The sequence below is a fragment of the Cynara cardunculus genome (assembly GCF_001531365.2).
Source record: "Cynara cardunculus var. scolymus isolate 2C chromosome LG 2, CcrdV1, whole genome shotgun sequence".
Lineage (NCBI taxonomy): Eukaryota > Viridiplantae > Streptophyta > Magnoliopsida > Asterales > Asteraceae > Cynara > Cynara cardunculus.
In genome coordinates, this window is record NC_037529.1 from 1,455,367 (window position 1) to 1,479,566 (window position 24,200).

The 24,200-nt window shown below is 33.9% G+C and overlaps 1 pseudogene; it reads left to right on the forward strand.

Moving 5' to 3' along the window:
• Positions 1–11,325: 11,325 nt before the first annotated feature.
• LOC112506555 lies at positions 11,326–21,852 on the forward strand (annotated as a pseudogene).
• Positions 21,853–24,200: the final 2,348 nt, after the last annotated feature.

Here is a 24,200-nt window from a genome sequence, read left to right on the forward strand (position 1 = left end):
TAGTACTTTGACTTCAGAGATGAAAATATAAATAAATTACAAATTATATGGATGAAAATTAAAATTTTAAAACTATAAGGATAAAATATGCAATTTTAATAAACTACATGGACGAAAAATGTAATTTGGTCTGAAAGTTATGTGAAACTATGCATTAAAACATTGTAAAAGAATGACAACATTCACTTTATATAGAGAATCAGATTAAATTATGCTTAAAAATATAAAAATAACGAGTCGTTTATTAAATATTTATTCGGTAAGTGTTTATCAATAAAATTTAATATTATTATTTATTTATTGGATAAGATTTTAGTTCACCAAAACGACATCACATGCAACAATTTACCCGGTAAGTGCGTACCATGGTAAGAGTCGTCGCCCTCACTTACCGCCGGTAAGACTTTTGGTCCTTGTCTTGCTCTTTTCGGGTAAGATATTTGGTCCTCACCATATTCATCTGATGAGGTAAGCTGACTTGGTAAGCGTTTACCCGAGTAAGCATTTGGTGAACGGCCCCTAAGTATTAGTAACTTATGAGGTTTAATATGTCTCAAAATTTATTCGATGAGTTATACATAATAGTTTAATAATGACTTCATAATATAGAAAATGATTTACATGATTAGCTTTTGGGAGAGCTTTATGTAGAAAGCCAAATCTTTTCTAAACTTGTCTCGCCTAATAAAAACATGTTCTTCCATCTATGAAAAAACTTTCATAATCTATACAAACACATTAATCTACGCAGACAGTTTTATCTATACATGACTTAGTGAAAACTAAAAACATTTCCAACAGCTATGTTATTTTTTTTTTTCTCTTTATTTAAATATTTCTCTAAAAAAAAAAATCTTTATTTTAGCATACAATATAACATAGTTTTAAAATCCATTTATTATTGGATTTCATTTAAGTTTTTAAATCCATGTTCCCAACTTTCGTTAGCCTTGCTCCATTAAGTGTCCCATGTAAAGGTATTAAGATTAATTTACATTTTTTATAAAACTTAGTGTGTGTGTGTGTGTATATATATATATATATATGTGTGTGTGTGTGTATGTGTGTATGGATGTATGTGTATATGTATGTATATGTGTGTGTGTATGTATGTATGTATGTATGTATGTATGTATGTATGTAACAGTTAAAGCTATGTGTAATTTTAGTGGAAAAGCCCAATACCGTTAATTAACACCCCCCCTCCCCCCCCCCCTTGTTGTCGGTTATATCATGACTTATGGGCAGACCTGTATAATATCATATGGTAGCATGTGCCACTACTTTATGATCTCATGGTAACATGAAAACTAATACGTCCTTAACAGATGTCAAATATCGATGAGTCATGAATGTTCTTATATTGCTCGAAACTAAACTAATTACAAAAGCTTGTAACAAGAGAGTTTGGGTGTGTCACCTTGTTAAAGTTTCCTGATACGCCTAATTTATGCAAAAAGAAGGCAAATAAGCACTCTACGAGCAAGTGTGAGCTCACAACATGAATACAGAGAAAATATAAGAAAAGAGAAATAGATAGAAGGTTTTCTTGATTGATCGATAATAACTAATACCTCGATTACAAAATTTATAAACCAATAAAAACGAGAATGAACAACCCTAATAGAAAATCTGTTATTGGGAATAAAGCAAATAACAGAGAGTTGATTCACTGAATCAAACCATGTAATCGTTCATCCACTGAGGACGCATACGATTACAGATGCATCTTCGGTTGGAGGCCGATTGGACGAGACTTTTCTTTTTGTAGCTCAATTATATACTTGGTTTTGAGTCTGATCAGAGCCTCTCTTGGTTGGGTCTAACACCGCATACTAGATCGTATCGTTTTCCCTTTAGTTGTGAATTTTCATCAGTATACAAACGTTATACATATATATATATATATATACACATATATATATACATATATATATATATATATATTTCATTACTCAATATTATAACAAAAAAAGTCACATTTTTGTTTATGTTGTTTTTTATTTTTGTAATAAAATTTTAAATTATATAAATGTAATTTGTAATTTAAAACACCATAAAATAAATAAATTACTAAACTCAGTACAAAATATTAATTAATATATTAAATATTAATCGATCAATATAATAATTATATAAAACCAATATAATATAAATATTTGAAATACAGAGTCCCACATTTCAACCTTCAAATATAGATGACAAGTTAGATGACCTTCATATTTTTTAGGACTATAGTGGTGGATTATAGAACCTAAAAGAATATAAATCATGACGTCAAACTGTTTTTTGTTAGACCTTTCTTACAGTATCATAGCCGTACAGGAAGGTGCGGTTGGATCACCTCATTTTCAGGGAGAGCTAATGTTTAATGTAGCGCAGCTTGGTAGCGCGTTTGTTTTTGGTACAAAATATCACAAATTCAAATCATGTCATCCCTACCTATTATTGATCCAGCCTGTACGTTTTTCAGTAGCAAGCTACGGCTTACGTCTTACGATGGCGTTACTCTACCATTGAGCAATTCCTCTATCATTCACGATGAAAGCTAAGAGCTTGCTCAACCAAATTCAAGATGGATAGGAAAAGGCAAAGAATTTTTAATGTGTTTAAAAAAAGGCGAAACCAAAGTAAACCTATGACGGGTATCATATATCTTATAAAATAATTGATTATTAAATATTAATAATCTAAATATTGGAAGAGAAGATGTTATATGTGCACTATATCATATGATTTATAAGCGAATGATCGTATGAGAATGAAAGTTAAAGTGAGAAGCGTAAGAAATGATCTGGACGATCCTTGATCATCTTTAATCGCAAACTCATCCATGAATCGTGCTTGATACGGAAATTGATCTGGTAATATGTATCTAACAATGAAAATCTTTTCTTACGTTTATCATCTTATCTCTCCTTCTTACTGAAACCGACTATGTATTATATCATGTGAATAATGGCAGGAGTGATGATAACTACGGAGTTGTTTTTTTATTGCAAATTGCTTAATGTTAGGTAATAGATTCCTTTTATATAGTTTACTAAATAATAATTGTAAAGTCTTTTAAAACATTTTACATACTTTAATGAAAATATTTATATATATAGTTATACTACTTGTATTTTTAAAATAAAAATGGTTAAAATAGACACCAAAATGACCCATGACCCACATTCATCATGCATGATTTGAAACCATTCATGCGACCAGATTCAAAGATTCATCATCATCACTTGACTGACCCGTCATATTGAGAATGAATCTAACGAGACATGCCCACAGGACTCGACTTGCAAGCTCTCCTAATAAATATTGGGTCATGCCCTGTATCATTTCGGACGTTAATTTCTCACGGAATTTAATCGGCTACCAGACTTGGGTTTTCGTGCATCCGTACATGTTTGTTAAATTGAATAACCATTGTTTAATGATTTTGGTCAATAAACCAAAACAAGGTCATTATTTGTGACATAAACAAACAAAATTTGACTAATAATTGTCCACGGTCAACTTGAATTAAATAAAAGAAATTCTGCTTTTATTTTTATATTAAGTAATTGAATTTATAAAATTTCTCATTTAAACCATTTGTAACGAAACTTATGTCATTTTTGGAAGGGTGTCTTAGGGACCGTTTGACAATTGTTAAATGGTTTAGTGCATACTAATTAAGTGATCAGAATGATTAAAAATCTCTTATGATGTAATGTAAAATGACATAAATTATTTGGTAATTGTTCATAATGAAATTAGGGCGTTGAGTGATTAAGGGAGGGATCCAAGATACAAAAACATTCAGAGAGTTTTTAAAATCATTAAAAAACATATTTTTTTTCGTCAAACAAGATTCACCTTTTAACGATTCAGATGTTGTCTTTTAATAGAACTATTAAGAGATAAACAAACAATTCTTTAGACTATGAATGAATTAATCTAAGTCAATTGGGACTATAGAAAATCAACCCTGATAAAAATCAGTGGCTACACTTATGGTATAAGTCTTGAATCAAACTTGTGCAGATTAGATATTCCACCATGTCCCCTAGAATCTCAACCACTATGTCAAACCCTTGTGGTTAGTCCAACTCATCTATACTATATCATAAAACATTTGACAAAAACTCTTAAAAAACATTTTTTTATGCATTAAATATTGTTTATTGATGCATATTACTTAAAATCCAGGATTACGAGTAAATTGTGCATACGTACTACTTATTAAACTTTCATTTTTGAATTCGTGTAACTAACTGCAGATAAACGTAATCATATACAAGATAAACATCATATTTTAAGTATAAAAAATCTAAAATATAACTAGGATAATCGTAGAGTTCTAATAAAATACTTAATTATTATCTTTATAAAAAATTATATTATTACACCAAAAATAAATTTACTCGTTGTTAAACTAGTAGAATACTTAATTATTATCTTTGTAAAAAAATTATATTATTAAACCAAAAATAAATTGATTCATGATTATACCTAAATTAAATTACAATAAAAAAATTGAATCAAATAAATTATATAAAAAAACGAGAACTTTTAAATAGTTTATTTGATATTATTATCAATATTGTTTTTTTTCAAAATTTTAATTACAATATCTTCAAATTTATATTTTATTCGAAAATAAAAACATTACCGCGTTCTCAAAATCATATAAAACTTTATTATATCAATAGACAATGAATAAAAAGAAACAATAAAATCAATATGTATCTTACTGCATTGTGCAAGTACATTTAGGGTGCGTTTGGTTTGGCGGAATGGAATGGATTTGGGAGGATTTGGATTTGAAATCCATTCTATTGCCATGTTTGGTTTGCTAAATGGGCTGGATTTAAAATCCCGTGTACATCTTAAAATCCCGTAAACAAGGGATTTTGAAATCCATAGTAAATGGGCTGGATTTTGAAGTCCAAATCCGATAGACATCTCCCTTCCACGCTAATCATCTTCATGCCCTAACCTTCGACGTCGCTTTCCCCATCACTCTCGCCGGTCTCCGCCAACTCCCCACCTCTCGTCGCTTTCCCCATCGCTCTTGCCGGTCTCCTCCAACTCCCCACTGCTCTCGCCGGAGATAACCTCCAACTCCCCACTGCTCTTCGCCTCTTCGTCCCGCTTGAGCAGGTAATAAAACTTCCCTTTCCAATCTTTATAGTGTACGATGCTTAATCAATTACAACTCACCAACCTAGAAACACAATCGTTAAAAGAGACTGGTAAAAACATGCATTCATAGTAAAAGCGCTTTGCCCCTTCTATCCATTCCTCGACCATCTTCTCCAAATTAGGGTTTAAATAAATCTAGGGTTTCGATCTGTCATTGGTAACTCTATGATCACCATCGAATTGTGTTTGTATGAATTTGTTCATGCGCAGCCCTTAAGATCGCCTTCCAATTTGCAAAATGGAAGCATTTTGAGTCATAGTCGCGCTACATTAAATCTGATACGTGCTTGTATGTATCTGTGTTCTCTGAATCTATAACGTGAATACTTCAATTTTTACAACAGGGACTGTCTGTGTACAACATTTCTACTTCAAATGTAAATCCAAATCCTACAAACCAAACAGAGGAATGGATTTCAAATCAAATCCAAATTCTGCAAACCAAACACAGGAATAGATTTAAATCCAATCCAATCCAAATCCCATGGAATCCAAATCCCTTCAGGAATCCAAATCCCTCAGAAACATTCCTGCAAACCAAACGCACCCTTATAGTATTCTCAAAAGCATGAACACAACAAATCTTGTTCTATTTATGTTTCATAAAATAAAAGTTTTAAAAGTTAGTTTTCTAAAACAAGAACAAAAAGAAATTTAATGCAACTTGCTTTTGTCTAAATTCTATATTTTTAAATTACGTACTGTAAATAAGCTTACCAACAAAAATCTTATAATCCACAATGGTTGCGAGTTACATTAGTTTCGCTAATTTTAATAAAATCAACAAACAGTAGTCGTTAATAATTGTCGATATGTTGATATTCCTGGTTTTATATTGTTATCAATATTGTTTTCTTCTTCAAGATTAACCATATTTGTTAATTAAAACTGTATAAAGGTGATGGAACGTATATGATTGTAACAATCATGTATGTAACGGACAAAGTATTTCGTTTAAATATATAATTGGAAATTTTAAACCAAAAAGCCTTTGACCTATTAGTATCGTAGTCTTTGGTCTACTAGAAGGTCAGAGGTTCAAAATCTCACCAAAAGTGAGGAGGGTGTGTGAGTTTTATTGCATTTTCCATATACAAATATTATATACTTCAAGAAATTTTATAACATGTAATAATGTTTTTATCTATTTTGCCAAACTATATATGTTGATATTGAAGCCAAAGGGGGTCATATCTGTAAACCAAGAAAAGAAGAAGCTAACATTTTTTTTCCATTAATTTGAATATCCAATCCATTATGCGAGCCGACTAATCACATGACAACCATCTGGTTTGTGGGTAGCCCAGAGTCATCGCATTTTAACCACCGTGGCCACAAGCGGATTTTTATTTCTCTTTAGATTTGAATATATGACCTCCAAACACTTTTGACCTTTAGAGTCCGAGCTCAAACCAATCAGACACTACCCTTGTGGTTAAAAAGAAGCCAACATTGTTGATTACATGATCGACACTCATTTCTTGTTAACGTTTCGTAAAGCAACATGCGGTTTAAACACTGTCATACACGAGAACTGTCAAATACTACTCTCACATGCTCATGTTTTTCACATGCATACATGTTTCACTGGTCTATTGAATAACCGAATTACTGTTTAAATAAACATGCCACGAGATACAATTTATTGGGAAAAAACATTCGGGACCATCTCCTGTGAGCACTTAAGGACAATAGTCCACTTTTGAATCATATGGCCACGGGCTCAATTGCACCGTCTCGTTTTCATCAGGTCCTACTATATCATGACAAATCTAAAATTATTTGACTTTATTCAAATCTGGTCCACTGTCATAAGATATAACGCTGCATTTTTCTAAATATTATATGTTCTCTTCAATTTTTATAATGTTTTTTTTTATTTTTGCATTAAAAAAATTCAAAATTTTATTGTCGCATTTTGTAACCATTAAAAATTAAAGATTAAATAGACGTTGAAAATTCATGCAACGCTTTTACGTATGAACCAATCAAGTTTTAAACATCTACAGATTTTATCACAAATACATTCATGTGCAAATGTATTCATACAATATTTTAGTATACTATACAACTTATTAATAGGGGTGTGCAAAACCTGAATTATCCGAAATCCGAACCGAAAATAAGGTATTTATTTAAAACTGAATGTCCGAAATCCGAAACCGACTTTTTGGGAAAAAATCGGGTTCGGATAGGATTTGATTTTTGGACACCAGATCCGTCCGAAAATCAGAAGTATACACACATACACACACACACACACACACATATATATATATTAAATACTATATAAATATACTTATTTATCTAATTATCTTTTGAAAATTCTAAAATTTTTAGTTGGTCATGTTTTTTCCTAATTTCCAAGCATACCATCCATTTATCAATCATTTAAATCAACTGAATTCCTCGTCAAAATCGATTGGATGTATATAACTTTTGCATTATAACCAAGCTCAAACCCGACCGACCTCACCCCGAAACCCGATCAACCCGAACCTGAAACAATCTGAAATCAGAAATCAAAAAATTGGGAATTGATTTCCATATTTAAAATCCGATTGGGTTTTTGATTTTTCCACACGAACCCGCCCGACGCACACCTCTGCTTATTAATACGTTTCAAATTTATAAACTAACTCATAACAAATCAATAAACATACTTAAATACAAGATAAACTTTAAGCCCTAATAATACAACAAATTATTCCATAAAACCGTGGACCAACAAAAAATTAACTCGTTCCCTTAAAATACATTTCTGGTATTTTTTAACAAATTATTTTAAACATACTTATAAAAATATTTGGATCAAGATAAATGTAGCAATACTTTAGGGTATATTTGGTACACAACATATAACAAAGACAAGATTGAACAATGATTTTTTTTTTTAATATTAACCTGGATATCCAATCCGCTATGCGAGCCGACTAATCCCAAGAGACCACCTACTTTGCCGATAACCCGAAGTCACCGCATTTGAACCTCCGTGGCCACAAGAGAATTTTTATTTCTCATTGGATTTGAACTTGAACATTGACTATTGTTTCATATTTGACAGAACTTTTATGTAGAACACACATAACGAGAGTGGAACATGTGTGTTCCACCCATATCCTATGAGACAATGAGGAACAAACATATATTAATAAATAAAAATTAAAAAATAGAAAATACATAAACTTACATAAACTTCTTATTATAGTCATTTTGACAAAAACTTTTTAATGATATATTTTTTATAAAAATATTATAATTCAATAAATTAGATAACTTAATCAAAATATATTAACAACTTATTAGGGATAAAATGATCATTTTGTATGTAATCTCTTATTTGGATACCAAACATTAAACAACTATTATATCATGTCTTATTCTGTCATATCTTATTTGGATACCAAACTTATGTTTAGGGTATATTTGGCTCATGCTGAGGAATGAAAAACAAGAATGAAAATGAAAATAACAGTGAATGAAAATGTAAATGAATTTTCATTCCCTCCATTTTAACCATGAATGAAATTTTGGGCTTTTGTGGAAATGTGTTCATTATATTATAAAAAACCAAACAGTTTCTTTTATTTTCATTCCAATTAATTACTGCTTAATACCTCTAAACCAAATATCCAATTAAAAGTATATTTAATTATCGTATGATGAAATACACGAACAAGTCCATCGTGGTCAAACCCCCATAGCCATAGGAGGCAAAAATATCTTCATAGATAGGTCTATTACATATTTTTCTTATTGAAAAATATTTATTTCCTTCATCCTAAAATAAATATTCCAAATAAAATAATATACATAGATTTAAAAATATATAATTATTATATTTATAAATTACCAAAAAACCAATTTTACCCTCATTAAAAAAATTCCCCTTTCCATAATTAACATTAGAATGAAAAATAGATATTTGTTTTTGAAATTTAATACTTATTTTGAAACAAACTGAAACAGTAATGTAGACACTTATTTTGGGATAAAAAAAATATTATACAAAATTGTTTTAATTAAAGTAAACTACAAATTTTAGTTGTTACCGTTATATATTTAGACAAAAAGTTGATTACCAGCAACCTCGACTAGTCTCACACATAACACGCCTCTAAGGATACCAATATGAGCAGTAGCGGAACACATGCCGTTTAACCGGGGTGGCCATACTTAAAGAGAAATGGAAAATATAAATATCTAACATACTGGACTAAGTTTTACTTACTTAAAAGATAAAAAATCATAGGGGCCCTGGCCCCTGTAGGCCATCACCCCTGAATACGGGTGCTATATTTTGGTTTACTCAATGGTTGAGGATCCCCCCCCTCGGGCGGGGGTCCTGGATTGAACCAACGACATGTCTTCTTGATCATGACTCTATAAATACATGTAACTCATGTCTTAAATGACAATTTAATAATTTATTTATTTGGTATAAAATGTAAATGTTATACACAAATTTTTTATCCACAATTGTTTGTATTTTGTAAAGTAGTAATTAAACAATTCGTATGCTTTACTATACGTTTTACATATTTTCTATATATGCAATATCATATCATATAAAATTTAAATTATTTGAATTTCAAATGTATGCAATTTGTAAGAAAAAAAATAAAACACAGTGCTTGTAAAGCTTTAGATAAAATAATATAAAAACGTTAAAAAAGCACACAGTTTTTAACTAACGTCCTGTCAAAATCAGCAAAATCAGTTAAAAATTGAAAATGACCATCATACCCAAATCAAGCCCCCTTCCTTCCTTCAGTATTTGTTCTTTGTTATTCCTACATCCCAGGTTCCCTTTCCATCCGTGTTGTCATTCGTCGATCAACACCCTGCAGGTAAATCCTTTTTTATCAAGTTTTTTTTTTTGTTGAATATGGTTGTCCGATAGTCATATAAGGCCTAACAGACAATAGTTGGGAAAATTCTTAGTTATCCCGTAAAAAACTTGAACTATAGACCTACCGTGGAGCTCCAAAACCGATTTTTTGTTCACTTTTTTTACATATTTGAACAAAAAGTTGATTACCGGTAACCTTAACTGGCTCCACAACTCATCTCCAATGACACTAATGTGAGTGAGCATTTTTTGGTTCACTCAATGCCCGAGACTAACGAGGAGGCATGGGATAGTTTTATGTTACTGAATGAACATGAAAAGGGCTGAGAATCTTACCCGGTATAATGATGAAAATGATGGAGAATATTACTCGGTAAGTGATGGTGATGACTCCTACACAGTAAGTGTTTACTGGGTAATTCGTTGCACACGATACCGTTTTGATAAACTACAATTTTACCATTTAAAATAAGTTAAAGTGTTGACTCTTACTAGTATACGCTTATCGAGTAAGCATAGGGGCGGACCTGTGAGTTGTTGAGCGGGGTCCCGTGCACCCACTCAAACCGATTTTTGTAAGTAACTTTTTTGTGGTATGAAATGTGTATCATCTAAACTTTGAGCCGGTGCTCTGGGATTTTAGAAAATAAAATGAACATTAACCAAAATTCTCTCAAAATCAAACAAAAAAACCGAAAAAATTTATCGAAATCAATAAAAAAAACTTAAAACCCACTTGAAAAAAAACCATTTTTTTAATATCTCGAAATCAACCAAAAAACTTACAAATCATTCGAAACGATGTAATTTGGCTAAAAACACATTGGACGACAAATTGCTTCTGATTCAGGTTGAGGTCGGCGAATTAAAATATATCTATACTGCAAAAAATATATATATTCAAACGAATTTGAAGATGAATTCAATCGATTGGGATGATTGATTAAATCGATTGTTGGTTTAGATATTAGAAAAGAGCACGATCGACTTGGATCTAACATTTTCAAAAGATAACTGTATATACAAATAAATACATTTCTATAGTATTAAAAAGATTATGTCTATATATTTCAGGTTTTTGGACGGATCAGGTGGCTACAAATTCAAACCCAACTCGAACACAAATATCCCCTAAAAGTCGGGTTTCAGGACTTTTGGGTTTTACAAAAACATCGTATTTTCGGCTTTTTTACCCCCCTCTTAATAAATGATATATTTTTAAAGAGTATATTTTAATTTATGTTTTTCTTCCAAAATAAAAAGGGAAAATAACAAGAGTCTTGAGTGAGGTATAATATAACACGTGGCATCATGGGGTGACAAGTAGCAGCCGCGCCATTTGATGATGGGCAAAAAGGAGCCGCTAAAGCCGAATAAGTGACGCGGCGGCTAAATTGTCCCAAACTCAAAACGACAAAACACGCTCACCGACCCTCCCCAAAATTTCACAAAATTATTCAAATTGGGGGAAAAATTGAAAACTTCCTTCGATCTCTCTCTCTCTTTGACTTTCAGTCAAAATTAAAGACCTCCGACCACCGCCATGACGACGGAGGAATCACCGCTCTCCGTCTCCACCACCTCACTTCTTGATAAACCTCTTCATCAACTCACCGAAGACGACATTTCTCAGCTCACTCGCGAAGATTGCCGCCGGTACCTTAAACAAAAAGGTTTACATCGTTTACGGACGTTTTTTTCTTCTTCTTGTAATTTATAGGTTTTCCGGTGAATGTTTGTTTTTTAGATGGATTATTTGATGCCGGTACAGGAATGAGACGGCCGTCGTGGAACAAATCTCAGGCGATCCAGCAAGTAATTATGCTCAAGGCGTTACTTGAACCGAAGCCGGACTCCGACGGTTGCAACCGGAAGCTTCACATTACTCATCGGCAACAAGAAACTCCAACCACGCGTGTACGTTTATATTAACTTATTATCTCCACTCGGTTTTCTCTTTTATGTCGTGTTTAGTATTATTATATTGTTAACAAAGTTAGTGATGTCATGTGGTTTTATGCTTTCGTATACTATATTATTATCTGTTCCGCGATTAGTTTACTGTTGCTTCCTGTTATGATTAATTTAATATAAATGTAAAAATGTAGGTCCAGAAAGGAACGAGTGCTGATACGGAAGTCTCTGTTTCAGCTGATGAATCAGTACCTGGTCAGCGCAATGACGTCGATCTATCTGATCTTCCTGGTGATGATGAATTTGTTCCTATGGGGTAACTTCTTAAGTCATTTTACCCTATCAATGTAATAGCCATAGAGATTTGAGGCCGGTGCCTTGATGTATTAATGAAGAATCTATTATGTTTATGCTCAGTCTAGCTTGAAATGGATTCAGTTTTACTTGTGTTGTGTTATCCTTCTCTATTTTTGCATGCTTACTGCATTTAGTTGATGATGCATATACGAATGTGGATGAACCTACGCAAAATTGAGGCGTGTAATGTTATAACATATTCACAGCAAGCTGGCATTACTTTATGGTTTTATTTTTATTTATTTCCTCACTTGTTACTTTATTATAATGCTATGCACAGAGTGTGGTGGGACTGTTTGGGAAGAAAATCTTCTAAGTTGAAATTGAATTACATAATCCTGTATGTCTTTAGAGTACTGCAAGCCAGTGATATTGAATTTCTTATTTGGGCATTGACAACCTTTAAGTTAGTTTCTTGTAGTTGATGACAGTATGAAGATTTGCACACCCAAAAAATGTTGAGAGACTGTAATCATCAAAAGATAAGTCACCTGCAAGTATTATTACCTCAACTGAACAAGGACTTTATCGTAAAATAGTTGGGGGTTGGTTCAAACATTTATGTAAAATATGGTCTTGTTGGTCTTGTGGTTTTACAACTGAATCTGTATGGTGTCCCCTTACATCAGTGTTCTCCTTTACGGCCCCAGCTTACCGTTAAAATATGGTCTCAGCAGTTAACATGATTGTGGAATGTTATAATGTCTTTTAGTGCTTGCGAATCATTGGTATTGTTTTTGTTAAGGTTAGATATCTTCACGCAACATCTTAGGGGTGTTTGTTTGGAGGTATTAAGTAGTATAATGGGAATGAAAATGAAAGAAGCTGTTTGGTTTTATATAATACAATGGGTCCATTCCCCATAAGCACAAATTTTCATTCCTTGTCTTTCCCATTTTCATTCCACTGTCTGAACCAAACACCCTATCATTCGTATCTTGAACCACTTCAACCTACCCCCCACCTTTTCTCCCCTCTTAATTTATTTTCAAAACTACACCTCATCTGAATAAGTGGGAAGTGAAGTATTTCCTGTGGCATCTTCTATTATTCTTATGTAAGGTAATCAATTTTTGTGGTTTGCATGAGTTGTAAAGCTTATTGAGGTGTTGGATTGTGGTAGTCTATGTGCTGATACTATGCTAATTTCTTTTTACTCCCAAACTCACTGTTCGAAAAGGCTCGCCGCAACAGCCGCCATGGCGCACCGTGGCTTAAGGCTTGTGCCTCACACCCCGTTATGCCTAAGGCACGCCATGGCGTAATGCGCGGTTTTTGTAACACGATATTTTTATTTTACATATTTTTTTGGTGTCTTATTTGTTGGTTTTTAATTTATAACTTAATTTAAATTGTTCATTATCATTGATTCATTGAGTAATAGTAGAAAACATGTATTTATGTATATAATATTGCATATGATATAGAGATTTGCCGCCATAAGTCACGCCTGGAAAAACGTCGTGACCTTGTTGTGGCTTCCAAGTCTTGAGGTTTGGCCTTGCCTCCACGCGACGCCTCATGCTATTTGGAACCTTTACACTATATTTTTATTTTATTTTCAAATGTAGTCGTAACGCTTTCACCTGTCTTAGGGAATGGTGATCAGTAAAAGTTAGTGTTTATAAGTTCATTAGCTATTTGTCACTAATATGAAATGAGGGATACCAGAACATTCTTAAAAGATTCAGATTCCGGGCCTTGAATTTTACACCTCTGGCGCTATTCTTAACCTTATTTACCCTATATTTTTATTTTATTTCAAATGTAGTCGTTATGCTTTCACCTGTCTTAGGGAATGGTGACCAGTAAAAGTTAGTGTTTATAAGTTCATTAGCTATTTGTCACTAACATGAAATGAGGGATACCAGAACATTGTTAAAAGATTCAGACTACAGGCTTAGAATTTCACACCTCTGGCTACCCTCATGCTATTCGGAACCTTATTTACACTATATTTTTATTTTATTTTCAAATGTAGTCGTAACGCTTTCACCTGTCTTAGGGAATGGTGATCAGTAAAAGTGGGTGTTTATAAGTTCATTAGCTATTTGTTACTAGTATAAAATGACGGATACCAGAACATTGTTAAAAGATTCAGACTTCAGGCCTTGAATAGTAGACCTCCGAGGCCTCGGAAGCACTTCAAAAATTGGTTTTTGGCTGACTAAATAGTTACTTATTTCCTCAAAATGGCCCATTACTAGCATACAAATAAATAGCTAAGCCAATGGATTTCTGTTTCAAAATTGCAGTTATTATTTTTATGATTTCAAGTTCTTTATCTATAGCATAGATACATTAGAGCTACTTTATGTGGTGATATGAACAATATATATTGATTATATTTAGATGCCCTAAAAGATCTCCACTTATAATGATTAGTGTATTTTGGTCAATCTAACTTCTTATTCATCTAATTCTTCTCACAGATTTAACCTATTCGAACAGATATGCCTATGTCAGTGTTAAAGCATTTTTGAGTGCCATTAGAAACATTATTTGATGAAAGATATTGTACCCTTTTTTATTATGCAAGTGATCTTGATACTAACTGAACTTTATTTAGTACCAGTTGCACTTTGAGTAACAAAAGAAGATAAAAGTTTTATGACTGATTTGGCAGAGATGAACAATTTATGTATGTTAAATGTTAAAAAACAAACATGTCTACCAATTGTCACCTCCATCTTATCCTTTACAACGAGCTTCATGAATCTCACTTTAGATTAGCGTGTGGGATTATGAGGGCAAGCTTGAACAAGTTCTGGAGCTTGTTATTCTCTATAGATAGACATATCTACTGTGTACAAACTCAACAAACTAAGGGGCTGTTTGGTTGGTTTTCTATTAAGTTCTATGTGGATAAAGCTGTCTGTGTGAATTAATCTGTCTGTATAGGTTGGGAAGATTTTTGTTTGGGAAGGTTTTTTCATAGATGGAAGGTCATGTTTTTTAATTCGGAGCGACAGGTTTGGAAAAAACTTGAAGCTCCCCCCTTAAAGCTTTCTGGATAACCACTTTTTATATCATTAAGCCACTACCAAACAGTCGTGCATAGCTGACCGAATAAGCTGTTAGACCCATTAAGCTCATTAAGTTGCTAACAAACAGAACCTAAGCTTGAAAGAATTCAAAGCTCAAGTGCAACAAGCCAAATGTGTATGACCTATACTCATCTTGTTCTCTATATCTTGACAATGTCAAGTTTGGTGGGACATATCATGGATTTAAGGTATGGCACTCAATATTCTTGAACCTTGTATGCCTTTTAATCAATATGAATCTATAACAAGGTTTGAAAGCACAGAAACGTGAGACATCACGTTTTTGCTTGGTGTCTTGAGGCAGGAAATAGATAAATATATGTAATCATATCTAATAGTAATATTAAAAACCACAGTGTTGTTAATGAAGTCTCAAAATATTTGAAGAAATAAAGATCCACAATCTCCTGTAGTTGGAAGCTCTAATAAAATTCATAACATGCAAAATGGAATCCCATATTAAACTATGAAAGTCATAAAATTCATAATACTACTTACAAGTCTTAAAACATAAATTCATTAGTCTACAAGTCATAATTTCCTGAAAAGTAAATTTTAGGGTTTAAGTCTTCTATTAAACCAAAATATTCAAAAAAAGATAGATAAGTTCCCATAAAATCTCTACCAAGCGTTTTCCTCTTCAACCGGTACCGTGTTGAACATTTGGGCGAATATTTGTGGGGTGTTAAATATAAGTATAAGTTTCATGATAAAATTAATGAAAATATTGACTTAAAATCTTCACATATTGCTTTTTGCCTTTAGTTCAGATATGCAATTAATCTGGAAAAGCTGTTGACTAGGATGTAGAGTAATGCTATAGTGTGGTCCAAAAGTTGTCATCCTTTATTCAGTCTTACTGGTGCTAAATTTATAAATTTTAGCAACTGGGGTTGTGTATCTGTAGTAGAATTACAGGAGACCCCACCAAATCTTATGGTACAAGATATTTTTGAAGTTTTAAGATATGCTCAAATTCGTGTATCATATCAAAAAATGATGTCAACTTGAATGTCATTCTTCCCTGGTACCAAAAGTTATGTTTATAAAGATATAATGGATAAATTCTAAAATACCTTTGATGTGAACAAACCTTTTGATGTTTGAAAATTCATTGAGCATATTATTGCCTTCTTCACTCTTTATTGTTTTAGGGTGCTAAGGACCTTACATTTAATGTCTAAGGCCTGTCTGTTAGCAGCTTAATGAGCTTAATGGGACTCACAGCTTACTCGGTCAGCTGTACATAACTGTTTGGTAGTGGCTTAATAGTAAGCTTTATGTAGAAAGCCAAGTTTGTTACGTACCTGCCTTCCCAATTAAAAAACATGCTCATTTCATCTATGAAAAAACCCTCCCAAACAAAAACCTTCCCAATCTATACAAACAGATTAATACACACATACAACTTTATCTATACAGTCTTTAATAGAAAACCGACCAAACAGTCACTAAATCTATCTAGATGGTATCTATGTGTGTATATATAAGGAGCTGTACCATAGCAAGTATTGGACGAGGGCCTGTTTGTTCTCTTTTATGGATAAATTTTGTACGGATAAATATGTTTCTATGGATGCAAGTTTTGTCTCGAATACGTGGTAAATAAATAGTTGTTGTTTGTTAAGTGTGCTTAATGGGGACAAGGAGGTGCATATGATATGAGAGGGGCATGATCGAGAAAAAAATGGTCTTAATGAGGAAAGTATAATCATAATGACCTGGATATTAAGTCCCATGCTTAGCAATTAAGTATTTATGTCTCAAGCAAACACTATATAGATGGATTACCAAATAAGTAATCAAACTCATTAAGTCCATTAAGTTCTAATGATGCCACCTTTGAGTCATTTCTGTTCAGCAGTTTGTATACCATGTACCGAATGTTCCGAGCTTGAAATTAGTAACATTGGTTAGTGGTATTTGCAGGCATCCTAACAGATCCTTAGATTGATTGTAACCATTACATTGGAGTTTCATACAAAAAATCCGCTAGAATCGTGGTTTAGAATCTTCTGACTGGATTAGTAGGGAGTTTAATGTTTTGTTGCTAACTGAAATAATTGACAAGTTGTATGGGACCTAAGAGGACTGTTTACTAACACTTACCACTTCTTACTGGGTAAATAGTGCTGACCCGTTAAGAACAATGTTGTTTACCCACCTCTGACCCATAATGCCACTGACCGAGATGCTGTCCCGGTAAGGATCAAGAGCCTTGCTTACCCTGTTAGGGCTTAATTGGTAAACGGGCCCCTATAAGAGATATTTTAAGATTCATTTTATGTTAAAAGATTACAGTTTAGATCCTACGAGGGTTGCTATTAATAGGTGGGAAGGTGGGAGAGTTGTATGTTCACTGGGAGTTTTGGTAAATCTGAATCTTAACTACAGTTGCTCCAAGGCAAAGTTTGTTTGCAGTGTCTCTTACATAGTGCACTCGCATTTGATGCTATAACTATGGATTCCCATATTTTGAAATTTCCGACTTTTTGCCAACTACGAATTTGGCTGCAATTCATGTCTCTGAGCCCTGATATAATCCATAGGTTTCAGTTTTATCATATCTCAACTAGTTCGGGACAAAGGGCTTCTTGTTCCTCTGATTGTTAGCATGTTTTGGACCATTATCAATAATCGAGACCTAATTGTGACTTATGCATGTTGATAACATGTATTTCTTTTACAAAGTCTCATCTACCTGCATCTGCGCAAAGTTATTTCACTAGTTACAGTAAATTCGTTTATGAGCTATTGGATTCAGCTGTTCTGCTGGGTAGAAATGGACAACAAGGACTCATATTCAAGAAAAAGTTAAATCTTCTTATGATTCAACATGTTTTTGAAGGTTATATAAAAGCTTGATTTCCTTTGTTTTTCTTGAAGATAATTTTTTTTCGCTTGCATGTGTCAGGATTGCTGGTGTGACAGACGAGGCAAAAGGACAGATGACAATATTTTATAGTGGCATGGTGAATGTCTATGATGATGTCCCAGCTGAGAAGGTATGGAATATTTTGCACCACTTTATTTTCCTAGTTCACCAATACCACTAACTGGGTGATTTTAGGCATGGACACTATTCCAACTTGCTGCAATCCCGCTACAATTTTCTCAGGAAGCTCCATTTGATGGAAATGTGACCATGTGTCCTCTTACATGCAATTTGCAAGCTCCGAATATTAAAGCAAGTGCGGATTCATCTGCCATGTTCTTGCCAACCTTGCAAACAGGTATCAGATGTATCATTTTTATCCTTTCACATGATGCATGCCTAGTGGTGTGCAAAATCTGAATGGTCCAAAAATCCGAACAGAAAATGAGGTGTTTGTGCAAAACCTGAATGGCCCGAAATCTGAAACCCGTCTTTTGGGTGGATATTTGGGTTCGGGTTGGGTTTGATTTTTGGTCACCGATCCGTTCAAAAACCTGAAACACACACACACACACACACATATATAAATCTTATCTAAATATATTTACTTATCTAATTATCTTTGAAAAATCCTAAATCCTCATTGGTTTGTACTCTTTTCTAATTTTGACACCTACTATCGATTTCATCAATTCTATCCATGGATTGAGTTCATGTTCAAAGTCAGTCAAACATACATTTTTTGCATATAACCAACCCAAACCCAAAGCAATCTGAAACCTAAAACCCAAAATTCGGGGATTGGTTTCCATATCCGAAATTAATGGGATTTTTGGTTTGTGTACCCGAACCTGCCCTATGCACACCCCTACACATGCCATATGTTGTGAAGCCTTTTATTCTGATTTTTTCTATAGGTCAAGTCAGTCTGGTGAATTGCTTCTGTAGTTGGCTTAATGATCGCAAAAGTCATTGTAATTGTATGTTGAATAGTTTGTTCAGTTGTTAAATTTGCGAACTTCTAATCKATAACACAACATTAAAGCTTTATAAAGGTTGAAACATGACAACTTATTTGATTAAGTTGTAATTTTTTTGGTTAAGGTGGCATGTTCTGAGGACATTGTAAAGTTAATGCTAAAGACTTGGGGCTGTTTGGTTGGTTTTCTATTAAGTCCTATATGGATAAAGTTGTCTGTGTGGATTAATCTGTCTATATAGATTGGGAAGGTTTTACTTTGGAAGATTCTTTTTCATAGTCTATATCATTAAGCCAGTACCAAACAATCATATATAGCTGACCGAATAAGTTGTGAATCCCATTAAGCTCATTAAGCTACTAACTCTGTACTGACGTTAATACTTGATGTGTGCTCTACAGTGAGGATGACAGATAACTCTAGACTGCATAGAGAAGAAAGCAACAAATTTCGTGAAGACAACTCTGGTAAATATTCCAGCTCACAAATCTCTTTTCAGATTTCTTTCTTGCTCTTTTTGCGATGGAATCTTAATAGATTATATTTTTTTCGGGGAAAAGTTTGAATGTTAAATAATACCATTTTATAAAATGATGGTAATTATTAAAAATATGAACTGCTTATGCTTCCACATTGTTGGTCCTGATTGGATTGATATATAATCTGCATGGTGGATGAGGCTTCAAAAGAAAGCTGAGATTCTCTTTTGGTTGGTGGAAAAAAGAGCAGCAATTCAAAGAAGAGGGAGGGATGTAAGGGAAAAAGTTTTAAATAGGGAAAGCAAGAGTTGGCAGTTAGCTAGGTTAGACAATGGTGTAGGTCTTAGCGGCTGTTTACCCAACGCTTACCCGTTAAGAGTCAACATTTTCACTTAACTTTTTGGGGAAGATTTTAGTCCACTAAAACGACATCATATGCAACAATTTGTCAGTAAGCGCTTACTGGATAAGAGTCGTTACTCTCACACTGGGTAAGACTTTCAGCCCTTGTCATTGCTCTTACTAGGTGAGATTCTACGTCCTTATCATATTCATCATATAAGGTAAAGTGTATCGGTAAACACTTACTGTTAAGCGTTTAGTAAACATCCCCTTATTATCTTGGTTATATTTTCTTGTACCTGCTTCTGTTTGTGTGTTTTGTCTAGTAAACATCCCCTTAACTTGTACTCTCTACATCCCAAAATAAGTGTCCGTTTTTAAAAGTAAAGGTCTACTTTTCCAATCCTACCCTTAATTACGAGTTGAAGAAACTATCACTCCCTCTATTATTAAAGGTAAACTTTGCATTTACTTAATTAAAAAGTGTAATGATTACACATTCCTACAACTGTGTGCCTTTTTCATTTATTTTTGGACGGAGGGAGTACTTGTTCAATTCACTTTGGGGTTGGAGACCAGTACAATAAGAGGAACTTAGAACGTCTCCAACATATTCTCCAAAATGGAGAATAAAAAATCAAAATCTCCAAGAAGGTTCATCTCCAACAACTTCTCCATTTTGGAGATTACCATGTTATTTATTAAAATATTCAATACAATTTGTAAGCTATTATTTCTCTCTCCTAAACAATTAATTTCAAGGATTCTCATTGGTAGAAATATAAAAATCCATCTCTTTTTCCTAAGTAATTTTTTTTGGAGAAATCTTCAAATTTGGAGATTTTCATCATCTCCTACTTTCTCCATTTTGGAGAATCTGTTGGAGAAAAAATCTCCAAAATCTCCATTTAGGAGAATCTCTTGGAGATTCTCTTAGTGGCTGAAAACATCGAATAATCTTGCATAGATGTGATCAAAATCGTGTTCTGTTAATGATATTGTCTTCTGTTGCATTTTGAAATTGATTAGCAGGTGAAGGTTCAGCAAGCCGAAAAGCATCGGTGCAGAGATATCTCGAGAAGCGGAAAGATAGGTACAATCAGATAGATCTGTTTGCAACACAGTTTATGTGAGTTCTTTCTTTTTGTTGTTTCTCATGTTCCTGTTAGATGAAGGTATAAGAGCAAGAGAAAAGCAGCTTTGGATGTTTACTTAAGCCATCAAATTCAAAATCAGAACCACCAAAATGAGCAGCAGTCAAACAGCAGGAGTTATGGGAGTGCTCTCCACGTCCAGTCAGACCACCGAATACCCCGAACCAGTTTTAGCTGAATGGGAGTGTGATGTGATGACATTTTCAAGTCTTTCTACCATCATTGCTGCTAACAAAGGTAAGAGACCCATCTCGAACCCACTTCTTTATCGCTTTTTAGACTTTGAAATGCAATTTTCAACTCGGGAAAAAGACGGATGAATAAAAATTCGAGGAGATTTTGAAAACCATGGACCTGCTTATTTTTTGGTATGGGAAACTTTGGTCTCCAGTGTTAGCCGACTTAGCAGCCACTAATCAACATGTTATTTGCAAATAGCATATGCACCGACACTTAGGGGCCGTTTGCCGAACACTTATTAGGTAAGTGCTCATCGGCAAGAGTCATCACCTCACTTACCTTGTTGGGTAACATTCTTGGCCATCAAAATAAATTGTGGTAAGAGTCTTGTCCCTCACTTACCATATAAGATTCTTGATCCTTGCTTTGGCTCTTACCGGGTAAGATTCTCGGTCCTTGCCATACTTACCGGTAAGGTAAGGCGGTCATTTACCAAACGCATACTCAGGTAAGTGCTTACCAAGTCACATTACCTTACCGGATGAATGTGACAAGGACCAAAAATCTTACCTAGTAAGAGTGAAGGCAAGGAGCGAGAGTCTTACCCAGTAAGTGAGGGCGACGACTCTTACTGCAATTAGCACTTACTGGGTAAATTATTGCATACGAAACCATTTTGTTGAGCTAAAACCTTACCTGGTAAGTATGTGATAGTGTTGAATTTTACCGGTAAGCGCTTACCAGATAAGTGTCACCCAATAAGAATTTGTTAAACAGCCACAACCACGTTTGGTTTTATTTGATAGGATTTGGAGGAATTTGAAATTAAATTTCATTCCAATCCTATATTTGGCTTGAACGAATGCTTGGATTTGAAATCCCACAAACATGAGATTTATAAATCCCATGGGGTAACTGGTATTTTACGTGACTTTATAGGATTTGTTTGTAGTAATGTTTTAAAATATGTTAAAAGCATTCGTCTACAATATTCAATTAATAAGAAGTGAATATAATTTTTTTTACAAATTATATATTAAAATGGAATTCTATTTCATTCCAAATCCTACAAATCAAAAATTCCAAATCCGTCAAAAACATTCCATCAAACCAAACTCACCCTTGGGATTTTGTTTATGTTATTCTTGGATTTTAATGTACTCCCTTTTAAAGAAGAAAAAACAGAGAATAGTTGTGAATTAGGTTTAGTTTTGAATTTCTTTCCTTGAGAACATGATGTTGTTTATTTACTGATCAGTAAAGATGGTTGTGTTTGGTGCAGGTGAGGGGGACCAATTGGCAAGCATATCTCTTATAGGTAAATAAATGAGTAAACTACAAATGGTCCCTTCGGTTTGGTGGTTATAACATTTTCCGTCCCTACACTTTCAAAATGGTAGGCCTTTGAGATTGGGTATGTTTTTTGGGAAGGGACCGTTACTAAACGCTTAACCAGTAAGTGCTTACCGAGTCACTTTACCTTATGTATGAACATGACAATGATTGAAAATCTTACCCGGTAAGAACGATAACAAGGACCGAGAATATTACCCGGTAAACACTTACCAGATAAAAATGTTCCATACGATGCCGTTTTAAAGGATTAAAATCTTATCCGGTAAATTAAGTGAAAGTGTTGGGTAAACGACTCTTTAATAAAGATGAGAGGGAGAGTTGTAGTTTCCAAATGATAGGCCTTTTGAGGTGCTTGCTTGATTGCTTTTTTGGTAGTCTATGTTTAGGTGCTTTTTGTAAAGATCTTAGTTAATTTTATGCTTTCCCAATTTTGGTTTAGTTTGGGCAATGAAATTAAATCCTGTATATGGCTTTCTTTCTTTTCATGCTTCACTTATTTTTTTTAAAGTATATACATTTCGATGGTTGGCTTTTTTTGAGGGTACTCCCGGGAACAGTACTTAGGCACAGTTTTCACATTTGGTATTTGGTTCACTTATTATTGTTCTTAAGAGTTTCTTTCATTATTAAACAAATGTGGTGCCTAATTGGTTTGAGCTTGTCTCCAAAGGTCAAAAGTATCAGGAAGTTCCAGGTTCAAATCCAAGGAGGAATAAAAATTCTCTTGTGGCCACGGAGGTTAAAATACGGTGACTCTGGGCCATCTGCAAAGCAGGTGGTCATCTTGGGATTAGTCGGCTTGAATTCAATTGGCATAATATTACGAGCAAAATAACTCTTAGGGTGCGTTTGGTTTGCGGGATTGGAATGGATTTGGGGGGATTTGGATTTGAAATCCATTCCAATCCTGTGTTTGGTTTGTAGGAATGGTAGAATTTCAAATCCAAGGATTCATTTAAAATCCCGTGAACTATGGATTTCAAAATCTTTTGAAAATACATGGGATTTTAAAATCCCATCCCCGTGGGATTTCATCTTCTCCATCTTCTCGTCTCCATCTTCTCCATCTTCTCCCACAGCTTATCGCTCCTCCATTGATTGCTCACCATCGTCGATCTCGTCTCCATCTTCTCCCACAGCTTATCGCTCCTCCATTGATTGCTCACCATCGTCGATCTCGTCTCCATCTTCTCCCACAGCTTACATCGCTCCTCCATTGATTGCTCACCGTCGTCGATCATCGTCTCCGTCGGTGGTCGTCGCTCACCGTCTCTGTCGCCCACCRTCTCCGTCTCCCATCACTCAACAGGTTTTTCCCCTTTTCCCCTTTTCCCCTTTTCGATTTCTGTCTAAACTTTGAACACAGATTAGGTAAAATCCTTCACTTTTGACAGATTAGGTTGAAAATTCTAGTGTAATGGTGGTGATAACTTTGCCATACATACAGTTCGATGATTGCGTAATACTTTAGTTGTCTTCA